The sequence below is a fragment of the Oncorhynchus clarkii genome, chromosome 28 (assembly GCF_045791955.1).
Source record: "Oncorhynchus clarkii lewisi isolate Uvic-CL-2024 chromosome 28, UVic_Ocla_1.0, whole genome shotgun sequence".
NCBI lineage: Eukaryota > Metazoa > Chordata > Actinopteri > Salmoniformes > Salmonidae > Oncorhynchus > Oncorhynchus clarkii.
Window position 1 is genome coordinate 31092520 of NC_092174.1, and position 16196 is coordinate 31108715.

Below are 16196 nucleotides of genomic sequence, written 5' to 3' on the forward strand. Positions count from 1 at the left end.
TGGAAAGGTACACACCTGTCTATATAAGGTTTCACAGTTGACAGTGCATGTCAGAGCAAATACCAAGCCTTGAGATCGAAGGAAATGTACGTAGAGCTCCGAGACAGCATTGAAGGTCCCCAAGACCACAGTGGCCTCCATCAATCATAAATGGAAGAAGTTTGGAACCCCCAAGACTCTTCCTAGAGCTGGCCCGCCCGGCCAAACTGGGGGAGAAGGGCCAAGGTCAGGTTGGTGACCAAGAACCCAATGGTCACTCTGACAGAGGTCCAGACTTCATCTGTTGAGATGGGAGAACCTTCCAGAAGGACAACCATTGCTGCAGCAATCCACCAATCAGGCTTTTATGGTAGAGTGGTCAGATGGAAGCTACTCCTCAGTAAAAGGCACATGACAACCCACTTGGAGTTTGCCAAAAGGTACTTAAACAAGATACCATGGTCTGATGAAAACAAGATTGAACTCTTTGGCCTGAATGCCAAGCGTCACGTCTGGAGGAAACCTGGCACCATCCTTACGGTGAAGAATGGTGGTGGCAGCATCATGTTTTGTGGATATTTTTCAGCGGCAGGGACTGGGACACTAGTCAGGATCGACGGAAAGATGAACTGAGCAAAGTACAGAGAGATCCTTGATGAAAACTTGCTCCAGAGCCCTTGGGACCTCAGAATGGGCTGAAGGTTCACCTTCCAACAACCCTAAGCACACAGCCAAGACACCACAGGAGTGGCTTCAAGATAAGTCTCTGAATGTCCTTGAATGGCCTAGCCAGAGCCCGGACTTGAACCCGATCAAACATCTCTGGAGAGACCTGAAAATAGCTGTGCAGCAATAATCCCCATCCAACCTGACAGAGCTTGAGTGGATCTGCAGAGCAGAATGGGAGAAACTTCCCAAATACAGGTGTTCCAAGCTTGTAGCGTCATACCCAAGAAGACTCGAGGCTGTCATCGCTCCCAAAGGTGCTTCAATAAAGTATTGAGTAAAGGGTTTGAATACTTATGTAAATGTGATATTTCAGTTTTTTTTATACATTTGTAAACAGTTCTAAAAACCTGTTTTTGCTTTGTCATTATGGGGTATTATGTGTAGATTGATGAGGAAACGTAACAAAATGTGGAAGAAGTCAAGGGGTCTGAATACTTTCCGAATGCACTCTATGTTCTACATAACACATCTGAATGTTCTGTAACATTGCACTCTCCTGAACAGGCCCCAGGTCTCTCAGCGCTGCATGCCACAGCCAGGACCAGCCAGATGGTTCTCTCTTTTGTACTCTGTGTCCCTGGATGAACATTGTTAGCTAATCACCGTGATATAGCAGGACACAGAGGGTAAGAAGATCCCTATTTTCTCTGGACCGTTAGATAATATCATTAGCAAACCCCTGCAATTCGAGATCTTTGTTTCTACATTTTCTTATGGAGATATGTTGTTATTGCCAAACGTTCTCAAAACTCTGCCATGTTCCATTTGACATGCATAGGAGAGTGTTGGAAGAATTCTTCTAGATCTGCTAGTACAGATTGGTTTTCCAGCTTGGTTCTCCAGCTTGGTCCAATCTAGATAGGGCGACATCTCTCTTCTTTCAGCAGCCAAATCCACCCAACTTCCTGTGAATCACACATTCCTGGTGGTGCAGGTCAGTGTCATGGGACCACTTGTGTTTCATAGAGGAGCTGAATGATGATCAGATGAAATATGGCTGTAAATGATTGTTTGGTGTGTTGGAGTATTTCAATAATTTATAATTCTCCCAGGGTTCATCGCCTAGGGAGCGGTGTTACCGCTCACTGAATGATCCTGCAGTGAAAAGTGAATGAGGTCAAATACCTCTGGCCGTTCGCCAAGAAAAACCAATATTTCAGTTGAGAATGAGAGTGGTACCTGAAACTAAAAGTAAACCAAACACTGGGGATTTTTTCTCTTTGCTATTTTTTCCTTTTCCAATTTGTATGTCTCTTGTCTCTTGTCTCTTGCTTCACCCCTCCCTCTGCTCTGGTTTTGGGTTCAAAACACGAGGGGACAAACCAAGGCTCATGGTCTCCAAATGTTTAGCGTCTACCAGTCATCATTATACAGTCGAGGATGTTGTTTCGAATTTTCTCAACCAACGGCTCAGACTTTTCTAACATTCAAACCTTGTTGTGTATGGAATTATACACCTGTTATTGTTTTACTCTCCTTTAGTTTTCTCCTTCGTTAAAGAAGCTCCCCCGTAACGTTCCAAAGAAACCCACACAGACATATCGTGAGTTGTGTAACCGGTGTCACTGACAACACACACCAGTCTTTCTATGTCAGATGCTGTATGTAGGCTACATATGTGGGATGGGTGACTGGGATGGTTAGTTAAACCCACCAGTGAAGCGACATACGTATGTAACGGTCTCTGCTGTTAGTGGCAGTGAATGGCGGGCCAGTACCAGGTGACCATATGGAGAACATCAGAGTTTGCTTTTTGATGAAGTCAACGTTTGTGTTCAGTCAGCAATATATTCTTCTTGGCTCCTTCCCATGGGACTCCTTCACACACACACATGGAGGTAATTTGTTCAAATTCTTTGGCAAGAAAAATAAATGGGGGGGGGGGGGGCTTGGGATTGGGGGTTGGAAGTCGACTAAAGGGGCTGGGAGAGGATTTCTGTCTCTGGAAGAGGGAGGGGGTGGGGTAAGTGGGTTGGGACGGGGTGGGTACTGTGTGAAACAGTGTCAAAGATCGAAATGTCACATTGTAATTAGCTGTTACTGTACAGAACCAGTAAAAAGTTTGGACACACCTACTAATTCACAGGTTTTTCTTTGTTTTTAATATTTTCTACATTGTAGAATAATAGTGAAGACATCAAAACTATGAAATAACACATATGGATTCATGTACTAACCAAAAAAAAGTGTTAAACAAATTAAAATATATTTTATGATTCAATGAGTTGGAATATGATTCAATCTTAGTCCTGTATTGACGCTTTGCCTGTTTGATGGTTTGTCGGAGGGCATAGTGGGATTTTTTATACACTTCCGGGTTAGAGTCCCGTTCCTTGAAAGCGGCAGCTCTACCCTTTAGCTCAGTGCAGATGTTGCCTGTAATCCATGGCTTTTGGTTTGGGTATGTACAGTCACTAAGTAATCGATGCACTTTGTACGCGTCTCTGTGTGTGGAGTAAGGTGGTCACGAGGCAGATTAGCCACTCGTCGCCTGATCCTCACAAGGCACCCCGATCTCCTTCCGCAAAACCTCTGTCTCTTTCTCCAGCTAATGACGGGGATGAGGGCCTGTTTGGGTGTCTGGAGGAAATCCCACTCGTCAGACTCATTAAAGAAAAATTCTTTGTCCAATTCAAGGTGAGTAATCGCTGTTCTGATGTCCAGAAGCTCTTTTTGGTCATAAGAGATGGTAGCAGCAACATTATGTACAAAATAAATTACAAACAATGGGAAAAACAAACAAAATAGCACGGTTGGTTAAGAGCCAATAAAACGTCAGCCATCCTCTCCTGCGTCAGGCTTTCGTGGTCGAATTGCTGCAAAGAAACTACTACGAAAGGACACCAATAAGAAGGAGACTTTCTTGGGACAAGAAACATGAACAATGGACATTAGACCGGTGGAAATCTGTCCTTTGGTCTGATGAGTCCAAATGTGAGATTTTTGGTTCCAACCGCTGATCCTTTGTGAGACGCGGACTAGGTGAACTTTGCATGTGTGGTTTCCACAGTGAAGCATGGAGGAGGAGGTGTGATGGTGTGGGGGTGCATTGCTGGTGACACTGTCGTGATTTATTTAGAATTCAAGGCACACTTAAGCAGTATGGCTACCACAGCATCCTGCAGCGATAAGCCATCCCATCTGGTTTGGGCTTAGGGGGACTATCATTTGTTTTTCAAAAGGGCAATGACCCAACACATCTCCAGACTGTTTAAGGGCTATTTGACCAAGAAGGAGAGTGATGGAGTGCTGCATTAGATGACCTGGCCTCCGCAATCACTTGACCTAAACCCAATTGAGATGGTTTGGGATGAGTTGGAACGTGGCGTGAAGGAAACGTATTCAACAAGTGCTCAGCATATGTGGGAACTCCTTCAAGACTGTTGTAAAAGCATTCCAGGTGAAGCTGGTTGAGAGAATGCCAAGAGTGTGCAAAACTGTCATCAAGGCAAAGGGTGGCAACTTGTTTAAACTATTTGTTAAACACTTTTTTGCATACTACATGATTACATCTGTGTTATTTCATAGTTTTGATGTCTTCACTATTATTCTACAATGTAGAAAACAGTAAAAAAAATAAAAACACTTGAATGAGTAGGTCTGTCCAAACTTTTGACTGGTACTGTATATGACTAGACTGTGTCATCCAATGAAGGGAAAAGTACAGCACATATAGTAATGTATCTATACTGACATGTATACAGTCATGAAGACATTCATTAAATAGTACCCGCAAAACACCAGTCTCAACGTCAACAATGAAGAGGTGACTCCAGGATGCTGGCCTTTGAGGCAGAGTTCTTCTGTCCAGGTTCTGTGTCCAGGTTCTGCTCTGCCTAGAATGCCAGCATCCCGAAGTCGCCTCTTCAATGTTGACGTTGAGACTGGTGTTTTGCGGGTACTATTTAATGAAGCTGCCATTTGAGGACTTGTGAGGCCTCTGTTTCTCAAACTAGACACTCTAATGTATTTGTCCTCTTACTCAGTTGTGCACCGCGGTCTCCCACTCCTCTTTCTATTCTGGTTAGAGCCAGTTTGCTCTGTTCTGTGAAGGGAGTAGTACATAGCGTTGTACGAGATCTTCAGTTTCTTGGCAATTTCTCGCATGGAATAGCCTTCATTTCTCAGAACAAGAATAGACTGACGAGTTTTAGAAGAAAGTACTTTGTTTCTGGACATTTTGAGCCTGTAATTTAACCCACAAATGCTGATGCTCCAGATACTCAACTAGTCTATAGAAGGCCAGATTTATTGCTTCTTTAATCAGAGTTTTCAGCTGTGCTAACATAATTGCAAAAGGGTTTTCTAATGATCAATTAGCCTTTTAAAATGATAAACTTAGATTAGCTAGCACAACATCCCATTGGAACACAGGAATGATGGTTGCTGATAATGTGCCTCTGTACGCCTATGTAGATATTCCATTCAAAATCAGCCGTTTCCAACTACAATAGTCATTTACAACATTAACAATGTCTACACTGTATTTCTGCTCAATTTAATGTTATTTTAATGGACAAAAAAATAAGCTTTTCTTTCAAAAACAAGGACATTTCTTATTGACCCCAACTTTTTGAGCGGTTGTGTATGGTGTAGAACAGATGTGATTGTCTGTCAAGTAGAATAGGGAATTGTGTCCTCTATTTATTACATCTCTATCTGCACATTCAGAATATTTCACTTCATTGCCCATGTATTTGTATTAGTTTTTAGATCCCCATTACTTCCTGCCAAGGAGGCAGCTACTCGTCCTGGGGTCCAAACAAGATTAAGACAATTACATCACAATTTTTTTAATGAAACAGTACATCATACAACACATTATTACGCCACTACTCTTCCAATAGATATCTGTAATACAAAATGTTTAATATCCCAATACAATCCCAATCACAACATTACAATATACTGTGTAGAGCGTGTGTGTGTGTGTGTGTGTGTGTGTGAGCGTGTGTGTGTGTGAGCGTGTGTGTGTGTGTGTGTGTGTGTGTGTGTGTGTGAGAGAGAGAGCATGTGTGTTCGTATGCGTGTGTGTGTGTGCCTGTTTGTCTCTTCACAGTCCGTGTTGTTCAGTAAGGTGTCGTTTTATATTTTGTAAATGTTTTAATCTGATTGCTTGAGTTACTTCATGTGGAATAGAGTTTCATGTAGTCATGGCTCTATGTAGTACTGTGCGTTTCCCATAGTCTTTTCTGGTGTCGGGGGCTGTGAAAAGACATCATGACTTGTAGGGTATACATGGGTGTTCGAGCTGTGTGCTAGTTGTTTGAACAGACAGTTTGGTGCTTTCAACATGTCAATACCTCTCTCAAAGACAAGGAGTGGTGCAGTCAATCTCTCCTCTACTTTGAGCCAGGATAGATTGACATGCATGCTATTGATGTTAACTCTCCTTGTACATAAGTCTTTGATACTTAACTCTTTTTTTCTCACCCAAGTGCCCAGCGTTTATTCCAGACCTTTCACACAAAACATTAATGGGCAACAAATACTCTAGTTAAAAAGGAAGGTTATGTACGGAGATGGAAAGAGGTATAAAGTGTGTGTGTGTGTGTGTGTGCATGCTCGTGGATGTGTTTATGTGTGCGATGACGCACACTGACTACCCTCTCGTAGTCTGGTGCTGGTTGGTGTCTCATGGGTGAAGGCCTGTGATTCGTGCAGAACATGTTGAGTAGAGACCCACGTTGTAATGAGGTCACCTATCAGCTGTGTGCATACGTGTGTGTGTGGGGGGGGGGTGTGTGTGAGGCCAGTTATCAGCCGAGGCAATGGGGGTTGCCAACCCCCAACCCCCAATCTGTCAGAGGGAGGGATGGAGGGAGGGATGATTTCAGCAACATCAACAACTGACAAACCATATGAGAGATCTCGAATGGAGAAAATGATCTTCCTCACTTAGGTCTGCACTCTTCAAACAATGTACACTGGCTGCTGTTGTTCTTCTTCTCTTATCCCTTTAGCTCATTTGTTATGCTCGCTATCAGTGGAGTTTAATATCACATGTTACTTCTAATGGTTGGTGTATGTTGTTCCACTTTCCACATGTATAAGACCTCACATCAAAATAACAGCTCACACATTGTAAAATGCAGCTCAGAGAATGTAGCAGAGCCCCCTCAGCAAATCTCCTCATTTGTTTGTGCCATAGAAATAAACCGCTTCAGTCGTTTTAATTGATAACATTTGTGCTTTGCTTCAAGTTTCACATTTCAAGAGCAGAAGGCTTTTGAATAACCAAACAAGAAAAATATAATCTTGAAATGTGACTTCAGAGGTGACCACAACAGTTCCACAGAGCTAACTGCATGTGAAGAATGCTGTCAGGGCAACACTCAACACAAAAATGCGACCGCACACATAATAGGCGTTAAATGACTGTGGGAAAACACGAACAACAAATTAGCCTCTTTGTTATAAGACCACATCTAAGAGATTCCATTATTAGTATGCTTAGGACTGTTGATGAAGAAATGGTTCTTTCTCTCAATGAAAAAAAAACATGAGGAGAATTCCCAGAAATGGCATGTCTGTTGTGGCCATATGTTTAAAAAGTACTGTGTATACAACCTCAAGCCAAACATTTCATTCCCAATAATTGCAACACATAAATGTTTATAAGAAACCCCCCCCCCAAAAAAAGCCTTTTAGTGACCCTAACTGAAACAATAAAACACGTTTGGTCAAAACAAATAGAAAAACTTTAAGTCAAACATTTCACTTCAAATCATTGCAACACATATTGGTCGAACTGGCACACAGAGGGATTTCTGAAGCATCTATAAAGGCCTTATGAAGGGTTTATGAAGCCATTGAACCTGTAGTTCCCATCATAGTTGGACTAGTAATAAACCTTTACCATCTGAGCATAACGAAGGGGTTCAAGAAGGCTTCACATCACATTTCTGAATATCTATTAGACTCTTGGCCACTGTCTTCATCAAACAACGACATTTATTTCATTGAGAAATAGAATTCAGACACTGTAAATGCTTTCTTAATCTTCCTTTAACTATTATGACTTCTATGGCAGTAGTTCAAAAAATAGATTAAAGAGACAGCCATGTTTGGTAGCAATAAAAAGTTGTGCGTCAATAGCGTTTCATCTCTCAGAAAAAAAGCTCCATGTTTGGTTTGTGTAACTTTCACTAGTGTTGTTTATAGGAACAGAGAGAGACAAAACTGACTGAGGTTTTAAGGCAATGTTACTGCTCAGGCCTCTCAGTCCTCAATTGTGCCAAGTATCTACTCAGGAAGACGATGGTGGGCAAATACCATAACTGGCAAGAGAATAGATAGCAATAACTATGTAGAACACACTTCTTTAGGGACATCAGGAAATGGTTGTGACTGAGTCACAACTAGAGTAAGGGAACACCCCCTTGAAATGGACAAAAATGAATGGGAAGTCATTGGCACTGGACAAACCATATACACGGTGTCCAATACCACTCAATTCGGCGTCGTTTCGTTCAAAGTTGATTGCAAATGCCATATGGCAAATGCCAGGTGTAACACTTTAAAAATCCAACAGTCAAATCAAATCAAATCAAATTTTATTTGTCACATACACATGGTTAGCAGATGTTAATGCGAGTGTAGCGAAATGCTTGTGCTTCTAGTTCCGACAATGCAGTAATAACCAACAAGTAATCTAACTAACAATTCCAAAACTACTGTCTTATACGCAGTGTAAGGGGATAAAGAATATGTACATAAGGATATATGAATGAGTGATGGTACAGAGCAGCATAGGCAGGATACAGTAGATGGTATCGAGTACAGTATATACATATGAGATGAGTATGTAAACAAAGTGGCATAGTTAAAGTGGCTAGTGATACATGTATTACATAAGGATGCAGTCGATGATATAGAGTACAGTATATACGTATGCATATGAGATGAATAATGTAGGGTAACATTATATAAGGTAGCATTGTTTAAAGTGGCTAGTGATATATTTACATCATTTCCCATCAATTCCCATTATTAAAGTGGCTGGAGTTGAGTCAGTGTCAGTGTCAGTGTGTTGGCAGCAGCCACTCAATGTTAGTGGTGGCTGTTTAACAGTCTGATAGCCTTGAGATAGAAGCTGTTTTTCAGTCTCTCGGTCCCAGCTTTGATGCACCTGTACTGACCTCGCCTTCTGGATGATAGCGGGGTGAACAGGCAGTGGCTCGGGTGGTTGATGTCCTTGATGATCTTTATGGCCTTCCTGTAACATCGGGTGGTGTAGGTGTCCTGGAGGGCAGGTAGTTTGCCCCCGGTGATGCGTTGTGCAGACCTCACTACCCTCTGGAGAGCCTTACGGTTGTGGGCGGAGCAGTTGCCGTACCAGGCGGTGATACAGCCCGCCAGGATGCTCTCGATTGTGCATCTGTAGAAGTTTGTGAGTGCTTTTGGTGACAAACCAAACTTCTTCAGCCTCCTGAGGTTGAAGAGGCGCTGCTGCGCCTTCTTCACGATGCTGTCTGTGTGAGTGGACCAATTCAGTTTGTCTGTGATGTGTATGCCGAGGAACTTAAAACTTGCTACCCTCTCCACTACTGTTCCATCGATGTGGATAGGGGGGTGTTCCCTCTGCTGTTTCCTGAAGTCCACAATCATCTCCTTAGTTTTGTTGACGTTGAGTGTGAGGTTATTTTCCTGACACCACACTCCGAGGGCCCTCACCTCCTCCCTGTAGGCCGTCTCGTAGTTGTTGGTAATCAAGCCTACCACTGTTGTGTCGTCCGCAAACTTGATGATTGAGTTGGAGGCGTGCGTGGCCACGCAGTCGTGGGTGAACAGGGAGTACAGGAGAGGGCTCAGAACGCACCCTTGTGGGGCCCCAGTGTTGAGGATCAGCGGGGTGGAGATGTTGTTGCCTACCCTCACCACCTGGGGGCGGCCCGTCAGGAAGTCCAGTACCCAGTTGCACAGGGCGGGGTCGAGACCCAGGATCTCGAGCTTGATGACTAGCTTGGAGGGTACTATGGAGTTGAATGCCGAGCTGTAGTCGATGAACAGCATTCTCACATAGGTATTCCTCTTGTCCAGATGGGTTAGGGCAGTGTGCAGTGTGGTTGAGATTGCATCGTCTGTGGACCTATTTGGGCGGTAAGCAAATTGGAGTGGGTCTAGGGTGTCGGGTAGGGTGGAGGTGATATGGTCCTTGACTAGTCTCTCAAAGCACTTCATGATGACGGAAGTGAGTGCTACGGGGCGGTAGTCGTTTAGCTCAGTTACCTTAGCTTTCTTGGGAACAGGAACAATGATGGCCCTCTTGAAGCATGTGGGAACAGCAGACTGGTATAGGGATTGATTGAATATGTCCGTAAACACACCGGCCAGCTGGTCTGCGCATGCTCTGAGGGCGCGGCTGGGGATGCCGTCTGGGCCTGCAGCCTTGCGAGGGTTAACACGTTTAAATGTCTTACTCACCTCGGTTGCAGTGAAGGTGAGTCCGCATGTTTTCGTTGCAGGCCGTGTCAGTGGCACTGTATTGTCCTCAAAGCGAGCAAAAAAGTTATTTAGTCTGCCTGGGAGCAGCACATCCTGGTCCGTGACTGGGCTGGATTTCTTCTTGTAGTCCGTGATTGACTGTAGACCCTGCCACATGCCTCTTGTGTCTGAGCCGTTGAATTGAGATTCTACTTTGTCTCTGTACTGACGCTTAGCTTGTTTGATAGCCTTGCGGAGGGAATAGCTGCACTGTTTGTATTCGGTCATGTTACCAGTCACCTTGCCCTGATTAAAAGCAGTGGTTCGCGCTTTCAGTTTCACGCGAATGCTGCCATCAATCCACGGTTTCTGGTTAGGGAATGTTTTAATCGTTGCTATGGGAACGACATCTTCAACGCACGTTCTAATGAACTCGCACACCGAATCAGCGTATTCGTCAATATTGTTATCTGACGCAATACGAAACATGTCCCAGTCCACGTGATAGAAGCAGTCTTGGAGTGTGGAGTCAGCTTGGTCGGACCAGCGTTGGACAGACCTCAGCGTGGGAGCCTCTTGTTTTAGTTTCTGTCTGTAGGCAGGGATCAACAAAATGGAGTCGTGGTCAGCTTTTCCGAAAGGAGGGCGGGGCAGGGCCTTATATGCGTCGCGGAAGTTAGAGTAACAATGATCCAAGGTTTTTCCACCCCTGGTTGCGCAATAGATATGCTGATAAAATTTTGGGAGTCTTGTTTTCAGATTAGCCTTGTTAAAATCCCCAGCAACAATGAATGCAGCCTCCGGATAAATGGATTCCAGTTTGCAAAGAGTCAAATAAAGTTCGTTCAGAGCCTTCGATGTGTCTGCTTGGGGGGGGATATATACGGCTGTGATTATAATCGAAGAGAATTCTCTTGGTAGATAATGCGGTCTACATTTGATTGTGAGGAATTCTAAATCAGGTGAACAGAAGGATTTTAGTTCCTCTAAGTTTCTTTCATCACACCATGTCTCGTTAGTCATAAGGCATACGCCCCCGCCCCTCTTCTTACCAGAAAGATGTTTGTTTCTGTCGGCGCGATGCGTGGAGAAGCCCGCTGGCTGCACCGCACCCGCTGGCTGCACCGATAGCGTCTCTCCAGTGAGCCATGTTTCCGTGAAGCAAAGAACGTTACAGTCTCTGATGTCCCTCTGGAATGCTACCCTTGCTCGGATTTCATCAACCTTGTTGTCAAGAGACTGGACATTGGCGAGAAGGATGCTAGGGATTGGTGCACGATGTGCCCGTCTCCGGAGTCTGACCAGAAGACCGCCTCGTTTCCCTCTTTTTCAGAGTCGTTTTTTTGGGTCGCTGCATGGGATCCACTCCGTTGTCCTGGGTGAAAGGCAGAACACAGGATCCGCGTCGCGAAAAACATATTCTTGGTCGTACTGATGGTGAGTTGACGCTGATCTTATATTCAGTAGTTCTTCTCGACTGTATGTAATGAAACCTAAGATGACCTGGGGTACTAATGTAAGAAATAACACGTAAAAAAACAAAACACTGCATAGTTTCCTAGGAACGCGAAGCGAGGCGGCCATCTCTGTCGGAGCCGCCAGTGCGCTCCACCGTGGTTTTTCATATTGCAAATGCAACACAAGTCAACATCCAAAAGTAACATTTTGAAAAAGTGAAAAAAAAATCAAAAACCTAGCACACCCTAAAAAAAGTGCTTTCTGGACCTTTTTTCGAAAGTCTTTCGATTTTTTTTTGTCAAATACACATGTGTAAGAGCTGCATGAATATACTTTTGTCCAATTTTATTATCATAATTTTTGTATTTTTTTTAAAACTTGTGCATAAGGCATATGTTTTGTCCATTTGCAATATGATTTCATAGGAAGTCAAAAGTCAAAAATAGCAAACATTTTGAAAAACTTCACACACCCTTAAAAAAGTGCTTTCTGGACCGTTTTTTGAAATTCTTTCGAATTTTGTGTCAATTACACATATATAAGAACTGTATCAACATACTTTAGTCATATTTTATTATCATCATTTATTTGTATTTATTTTTACTTGTGCATAAGGCATATGTTTTGTCCATTTGCAATATGATTTCATAGGAAGTCAAAAGTCAAAGTCAAAAGTCACTTTTTTTGGGCCAAATGCCATAAGAAATGTCCAAATGCAATATGAAAGATTTGAAAATGCCAAATCAGGATGTTAAGTCCATTTGCCATTTACCATCACGAATTTGACATGCTCAAAAATACTGCAGAAATGCAAAATTGACTGGCCTGATGAACTCGGGATGGCCGGGTAGTGATAGTTGTTCCTTTCCATCGCTCGTCGTGTTGATTTCATCGTGTCCATTTGGTGATGTTTTTTTCACTTTTGAATCATATTGCAAATGCACGTGCATTTGCAATATGTTTCAATGGGCATTTACCATCACGAATTTGTCATGCTCAAAAATCCTGCAGGACTGCAAAATTGACTGACCTGATGAACACAGGATGGCTGGGCAGTGATTCTGGTTCCTCTCCATCGCTCGTTAGGGTTGATTTCAGAATGTCACTTTGGTGATGGTACCTCACTGTTTAAACATATTGCAAAATGGACAATAGTCACCAGCAAATCACTGTCCATTCGTCAATTAGATATCATTCTGACACCAAACTGATACAAACTGACACCAAACCCACTTTTTCCAACTCGTTTAGTATCCAACTATCACATACTACAGAGCTGGCCCAAAATTCACAACGCCTTCTATTCAAACCATAATAAAAACGTAAAACACATAGTTACGTTCCAGCTGCGGGTCCAGTTCTGATGTTATGTGTAGGCCTAGCTGAGGCGACCCCGAATCCCAAGTTTCGGCTCGATAGGTCATTTGGTGCCCGAGCAAGACCCTAATTGGTGCTGAAAATTCACTTTTTTTCCATGACTTGCTACAGGGTCCTTGAATGAGCTATCAGACAGACACGTTGGGGTCCATCTATATGGGCCGAGACGGTCGCAATGCACCTAGTCTTGCGACTCTGGGACATTTCTAAATGTCGTCATTTTCGTGATGCAAAAATGAATTGAAGTTATTACAAATGTACGAGGCTGTTTCTCGGTCCGAGAACCTTCTAGAGCCACGTAACTCACCACGCACTATCAACCTGAGGTCTAGAACAGGTTTCTAAAGTTTCGGAACTCTAGGTCTGACATTTTTTTAATAGTTCCAACAAGGTTAACTAATGCAGGCACTGTCTGTCTCTACGCACCCCAATGTGTCCCTTCTTCCAAGCTGTGTGTGTGTGTGATTTAGTTTTCTTGGAAATTTTATGGGAGAAATGACTGATTTACAGTTCATGGGGGTTGCCTAATTACACATATGAAGTTTTGGAAAGATGTGACCTTTTTAACCCTTGGAAACAGCATCTATGACACGATTTTAAGACACTTCCGGTTTACACAGGAAGCTGAAAGTGAACACATATACTCCATGGGGTATGCCTTTACAGAATCCTGAGTTTTAAGTGTTTACGTTAAGAACTGACCGATTTACACAGGGATGAATGCACTATTTATCACAAACTGGTTGGGTATGGAAAAACACGTTTAGGGTGATTTTAACCACTTCCGGTTGCTTCAGGAAGCTTAGAATCGACACAGGTAGACCTCATAGTGTCCTGATGGACTGTAATTGAAGACAGGTTCATAAGGCATTCATAACCCACATAGGCTTCAGGTTGACTTTAGAGGAGCAGGCAATGTATTCCTTTGGGGAGAGATGTCATTGTCATCTGTGAGATCAAAAAAACCTGTTTTACTGTTAAGGGTTAATGCCACACGGTCAAGGTTAGGCTTGCACAGATCGGGAGGATCTCAGGATCGTACCTGAGGTCGAATTGTGCTTCTCACCCTAACGGTTCTCTCACTGTCACCCAAAAGCAAATGACATTTAGGGCCAGGCTTCATTTTGGGCCTACTTTTCTTCACGGTCGCTGCACTCAGAGCGAGCTACGGTCAAGCGGGGCATCTCGTTGAACTCGGCACGGCCTAGAGAATATGGAAATGCCATTGCAGGCTCTGTGTGTCTTTTAAGCACCGCACTTTGTCACTCCATCCTTGCTGTGTGTGTGTGTGTGTGTGTGAGAGAGCTTTTCTTTGACATCTGTTGGGAGAAATGACTGACTTACAGTTCATGGGGGTTGCCTAATCACACATATGAAGTTTTGAAAAGCTGAAAGTGAACACATATCCTCCTTGGTGTAGGCAATTATAAAATTTTGAGTTTGAAGTCTTTATGTTAAGAACTGACTTATTTACGGATGGTTTAGTGAGTGTGTTTTATTTCAGAACATCACAGAAAATCACAGAAATCTCGCCGAGCTCCGAAGCACACTTTAAAAAGATTTGTATGAACACGCTGCAACTGGATCTGTAACTGTTTTTGTTTTTTTTTTATTATTTTTGAACATCACCAATTTGACATTGTACGATTTCTCTTAAATGACGATAGATAAATGGCTGTTTTTTTTTATTGACACCGGAGGTTCCTTGACTTTGACGTGAAGCGGAAAAATTATTGCTCTATTTTCATTTTGGACCTTTAATCCCAGAAAAATGGCCATAACTCAAAAACCGTTGAGGCCTAGACGCCATCTTGTTCGGGGCCAACTGCCCATTATGCCAAACCTATGCTCACCAAGTTTCGGCTTCAAAATATTTTCAGTTTAGGAGATAAGGCCATGTCGTGATTCGTGATGTTTTGTACATTTGCAATATGATTGCTTATGCCCTCTTGTAGGATTTACCGGGACAGCGGAAAAATGACCAAAATTTGATTATTTTTTAAAACGGAAACCGAATGTCCGAGAGAGTTCGTTTGATGACTTGCCGGAAGATCCGGCCCTGCCGCACGGCCCGACGCCGTCTGCAAATTTTACAAACGTTTTCGGACGTCTAGTAAGGGACCGTACATTTGCAATGTGGTCGGTCTCACTAATCATATGGCGAATGTCAAAATGTTCCCTTAAGGTATGTAAGCAAGCTTTCCAGATTATAGCCATAATCACATATAAGCTCCTTGCTGGCACTGCCAGATCTACAGTATAGTTATATTGCTCATACATTTGAGAATGGATTCTTCAAAGATTGAATAGTAGCCTATGGAACGACAATAGGGATTGAAGTTGTAACAATACTATTATTGTACGCTTTTAGGATCTCTTTCAGCTCTCGTCTTCCAAGATTCACATTCTCTTATGGGAATGTACACATTTTCCAATGTGACATACTCACAATCATTGTCTATATTATTACAGTGTATCACTGTGGCATACTCACCATCATGGTGTATATTATTACAGTGTATCACTGTGGCATACTCACCATCATGGTGTATATTATTACAGTGTATCACTGTGGCAAACTCACAATCATTGTCTATATTATTACAGTGTATCAATGTGACATATATTATTACAGTGTATCACTGTAACATACTTACCATCATGGTGTATATTATTACAGTGTATCACTGTGGCATACTCACCATCATGGTGTATATTATTACAGTGTATCACTGTGGCAAACTCACAATCATTGTCTATATTATTACAGTGTATCAATGTGACATATATTATTACAGTGTATCACTGTAACATAGTCATCATCATTGTCTATATTATTACAGTGTATCACTGTGGCATACTCATCATCATTGTCTATATTATTACAGTGTATCACTGTGGCATACTCACCATCATGGTCTATATTATTATAGTGTATCACTGTAGCATACTCACCATCATGGTGTATATTATTACAGTGTATCAATGTGACATACTCACCATCATGGTGTATATTATTACAGTGTATCAATGTGGCATACTCACCATCATGGTGTATATTATTACAGTGTATCACTGTGGCATACTCACCATCATGGTGTATATTATTACAGTGTATCACTGTGGCATACTCACCATCATGGTCTATATTATTACATTGTACCACTGTGGCATGTTCACCATCATGGTCTATATTATTACAGTGTATCAATGTGGCATACTCACCA